This window comes from Laccaria bicolor, genomic scaffold (assembly GCF_000143565.1).
Source record: "Laccaria bicolor S238N-H82 LACBIscaffold_2 genomic scaffold, whole genome shotgun sequence".
In the NCBI taxonomy this organism is placed as follows: domain Eukaryota; kingdom Fungi; phylum Basidiomycota; class Agaricomycetes; order Agaricales; family Hydnangiaceae; genus Laccaria; species Laccaria bicolor.
In genome coordinates, this window is record NW_001889873.1 from 118,326 (window position 1) to 123,717 (window position 5,392).

Sequence of the window (5,392 nt, forward strand, 5' to 3'; positions counted from 1 at the left end):
CCAGATAATTTACCTCATCACCCTTCATTAGTAAAATTCTTTTATGTTAGCAGTAGACACTCTCCTCATTGATTGAGTTATTAAGATATACTTTGGTCATTATTTTCCTTAGTTCTCTTTGATATACATTGCTCTGCTGGAGTTGTTTCTTAAAAAATTGTGTTGGGCCACCAGGCTCTTTTTTTTTTAAAATTGCATTGCTCTGCCGAAGTTGTTTTTAAAAAAATGCATTGCTCCGCCGGGGTCTTCTGTAAAAAAAATTGCATTGCTCCGCCGGGGTCTTCTCTAAAAAAATTGCATTGCTCCGCCAGGGTCTTCTCTGAAAGAATTGCATCACTCCGCTGGAGTCTTTGTAAAAAAAAAATTGCACTGCTCTAATGGAGCTTCATAGTATATATATATATTGCTCTAGAGCTATTAGAAAAAGGTGTCCCCCATGCAAAAGTAATGTGTTTTTGTTGGAAGGTCCTCTGCTGGTGTATCATATTCAGCTGTGTTTGTGGGACCCATAATATATACAATAGTTAATGGAGGCTGCTTGGGTTCCAAAGGAATTGTTAAAAGTACATGTAGGTCTGCAATGGGTCACATTCATGGTGTTTAACTGACTTCTGCAACCTTATTGTTATGTGGAAGCATTGTAGTACATTTACAAGGTGCCCCACACTTTGAGCCGGCGGACGATGATATGCATCCTCCCCATGACAGTCCTCATGGTGTTTGACTGGCTTCTGTGGCCCTATTATTATGTAAAATCTTTATAGTATATTTACAAGGTGCTCTGCATTTTGCCCAAGGTGGGCCGCAATTTGCACCGTCGGACGATGATGTGCATGCTCCGCAGGAGTCGCCGTCGGGGAGAAGTACGGCTGCCTCAAGCTGATGGGTGATTGTAACAATCACGGCTGTACCAATCACTAAGGGACAGTTTAGAAAACCGGCCGGTCCGGCTGGGCTCATGTTACATGAGTGATTGTCACATCCGGTTACTACATTAGGTATGGGACATGATGACTAACATATGTGATTGAGCGGCTTAAAAAGCATGAGGAGATGTGCTTGCCCAAACCCAGGTAAGTTGTCTCGGCCTTCTGCGTGGAAGTCAACATAAGCTAATGAAGAATACCAAGCAGTAACGAGAGCCAGCAGACAGAAGGAGAGTGCCCCAGTCTGTCAGCTGTGGGGGCCATCGCCACTGAGACGGACAAATCAGTCGATGTCGCAAAGGCAATGCAAGACTCCTTCAACCACGGATTCGAGAACACAGATGATGGTCTGGATGAAGAGAGTGACGATGAGGATGGCCGGGGTGATGACGAAGGCGACGATGGGCCACACGAGGATTCTATGGAGATTGATACATTGGGTGAGTTCTGTTTCATCTGACAAAATGTCTTGAGTAACATCCACTTTCATTACAGGAACAGAAAGCTCGAAAGCTTGGGTACGTGCTTACCACCTCAAGCTTCTTCTATCTGCTAATTATGACTGGATTCTAGATCGATGCATATATCATGGACACAAGGCGAAAAAGTGGGCGGCAAACAGAGAAGAGCGTGCTCTCTCTGTGGCGGGTATGTTTCTTTTCTATGCAAGAGGATGCGACTAATGCCTGCATGGTAGTGCTGGGTACCCATAGCAATTGCCGCGGGCACGATCCCTGACCACATTGTCGATGCCAACCACACTATGGAATACCTAAAATACGTTGCGACAAGGAGCCTCCTCACAACACGAGGTCACCCAAAGGAGGGCCCAGCGCGATTATCTTCGGTCAGCGACTTTCCTCTTTGTTTCAGCCACACTCACTGACATGCTCGTGCCATAGTCATCATTAAAAAAGAACATGACCATGCTCAGCCGTGTTCGGCGGCAACAGTGCGACGACGACCCCACCCTGCAAACACGCCGGCCCACGTCAACATCAAGGAGCCAGGATTTTTACAAGGCCCTTATGGTAGAATCTCAGCGCTTGCGCCTCGAGTAAGCCACTTCTCTCCACTTATATTTTCTATTCCTCAAAACTATACTTTCCAGGGACGAGTTTTTCGACATCAGCGAAAACACCATACTGGACTCACAGCTGCACGCCGTGCACTTTGAAGAGATCACATTCGCTATCTTCACCAAGCTTGATCAATGTGAGTTTCCTTTCATTTCTTCTCTACCATTGCTAAGAACATTATCTGACTAGTTCCATCAATTATTAAGGCGCACTTTAGCTGGACTTGGCAGTGCACCACTCTCAACTGTGGCGACGAGCTCATCAATTTGTTGCTCAGCTGCCTTCAACCTCATTCCCTGCTTGTCCCTAATTACACAACACCTGACGGGCGACACTGCAGTGTTGGTAAATATTACTTTGGTGTACTTTCCCTTTATCATGAGACAAAGGTTTCGAAGCCAGGAGTCTGTAGTTTACTTGTATTGTTTGTGTTATATCTTGCTGAGACGAGGACAACAGAAGCAGGAACCAGACTACAACTTCATGCTGCCGCACCGCAATCCACTCCGTTGCTCTGTTGGAGCTCTCGCGATCCTTTTGCATTATGTATTTGACCAGGAGAACCTGTGCGAGAAGATTGAGGATTGGAACTGGTTTTGCCCGTTGACCTGGCACAAGGCAAGTCCACCTTCATCCGAAATCTATCTTTCTCCTTACTGAACCAAACTATCAGGTAAAGCTTATGTTTGGAAAGACAGTGGGCAAGGCCTGTGGTGACGATGCCCTCCGAAAAATGTACACAAGATTCCTCGAATCGACGTCCATCAAATCAAAAAAGAAGCTCCATCTCGCGTGCAAGACTATCCCTACCCACCTTGAAGAGATGGGGTATGTTGTGATTTGATTGTGTGCCGGCCACTGCTCATCATTTGCAGTGTTACAATGGATGAAATCGGTGCCATCGGACACTGGGCGAGTACCGTTCAACGCGAGGTTTATTCTGCCAAGATTCCGAAGTCTGTAAGTTTTCTCCTGTACAATTGTTCCTCAAATGAAACTCATTAAGTTGTTAGGCGGTTATGGCATTGGCAGGTTTCTACGTTGGGGAGGCTTACCATGTTCCCTGGGCCACTGTTGCTGTTCCCAATGAGCTCCAAACCCAATTGTTTCCTTTTGCGGAGAGGGTGCTTGTTGAGCTCAAAGGGAAGGCACGCGTCAACCAGGGCTTGGTCAATTTTGTTGAGCTGTTGCAACAGCTTCGCCCTTTCTTCTGGCGGGTGTGTCTACATCTCATCGCTCCACTTAGTTTTTCTAATTCTCACTGTCTCAATCTTTGCCAGGCTAGTGCCGCCATCCACGAAAAATTTCCCGACTCACCGCTATTCAGTCGCATGCCCGTTTTTAAGTCGTCCCTGGTTTCCGAGTTCATTTCACAATGGCCTCATGCTCAGAAAGAAGTCGAGGCCCAGTTTCAGGTAGATACCGAGATCGCAGCAAACTTCAAGGAGGTCGCAACACAGAGCGCCTTCCTCTCCCTTTCAACATCACAGAGAGAGCTGTCAGAAGCTGTCAAGTTATCCCACTCATTGCTCGAGGTTATTGCACGTCGAACTGAGCCGCTCTCTCCATCGCGTAGTGTAAAAACTCATGTGGCCATTGTTAGCTCTCGCTCAGCTACCCCCAGCCCAACAGGGCCACACTCCAACCTTTCGTCGCCGCAGCCTCCCTCTATTCAGACTATGGTGGCAAGTGCGAGTATGCCACTCCAGGCTGCCACTGCAGCCACCCCGAGTCAAATCTCACCAACCTCGCCACTGCCGAAATTCCAAAATATAATGCTACCACCTCCCGTAGTCGATCCAGAAGTGCTTTCCACTCAATCACGATATGTAGTGTCTGTGAACCATAAAGGCAGTAAGTATTATGTGTTACGGCTCTCCCCTGGTCCCTTGGCGCCACCCACACCCTTTGACATCATACTGCCCCCAGCAGCAGCATTTGCGTCTGACCAGACTACCGTGACTGCTTACCCTGGCTTTTCTGCATCATCATGTGGATGGCAGGCTCTGTTCAGCCTTGTTGTCCATCCCGATTTTCTTTGGGATTGTTGGGGCCCAGGCAAATTGGGTGAATTTCCTGATGTTGGCTCTCTTTGGAAGTGCTGGGATGAGGGCACGGCTATTGAAGGGATTGGTCGCAAGCCTCCATTGCGGATGGTGGAGACTGAATGGGGCTCTCGCAAGGACAAGCGGTCAAACAAGGGGCACCATGCTGCATGGCGTCCTCGCCAAAACACCACTGTATGTCTTTTTTCACATTGTTCACCTTTCAATGCAACATTAATCTGCCTCTTCAGGCCCGTCAAAAATGGTCTCAATTTCAGTTTTTCATCAGTCGGATAGAGACCTCCATTAGCACTGGGCTTACGGCCTCACAAGCTGTCCAAGTTCTTGAAGATACACGTCTTATGCTATCAATGCCGCAGCTTCATCGCAAACTCCAAACAAAGCGGCAGAAGAAGGACAAGGTAAATGGCCCTTCCCCAGAATCTAGTGCTCCCTCCTCTCCCTCCTCTGGGGACATCATCATGGCCACTTAAAGATTAGTTATCCGTTCGTTGTATCATCAACTTCTTTTCTTTGTCTTTTCTTCTTGGTTCTTCATTTTTTTTGTCAAGTAATGTCAAACTTCTCATCCACTGTAACATACAAACATCTTCAAGAATCGTCTCTATTGCGTCGTCTTATAATTGTTCCCCGTTACTTGGTCTTACACACATACTTTACTCAGCCACGTTAGTAGTAATATGTACCATACTTCTCTACAAAACCGAATGCTAAAGCTGAACAAGGGTGTGCCACATTTCGTTAATTTGGCAGATCACTCCTGAAGCAATTTCTGTTATATTGAGCCCAAGAACATAAAATACGAGTGACAACTTCCATGTGAACCACGATTTCCAGCAAGGGACCTTATTTCCCCACAGAATCAAACACCTGGTTTAAACGGCTGAGTGCCATGGTCTGTAAACCCGGGAGGTTGCTCCTGAAGCAATTTCCGTTGAATAGAGCCCAAGAACGTAGAAATTGAGCAAGAACTTACATGTTAACAACAATTCCTGGTAATGGACCTTATCTCTCCACAGAACCAAACACTGAATTTGAACGGTTGGGCGCCATGTTTCGCAAACTTGGGAGGTTGCTTCTGAGGCAATTTCGGTCAAGTAAAGCCCAAGAAGGTAAAAATCGAGCAAGAACTGACCTGTAAGCCTCAATTTATGGTGAGAGACCTTATTGTTCTGCAGAACCGAATGCCGTATTTGAATGGTGAGGCGCCACGTTTCGCAAATTCGGGAGGTTGCTCCTGAAGCAATTTCGGTCAAGTAGAGCCTAAGAACGTGAAAATCGAGGAAGAACTTACCTTTAAGCCTCAATTTCTGGTAATAGA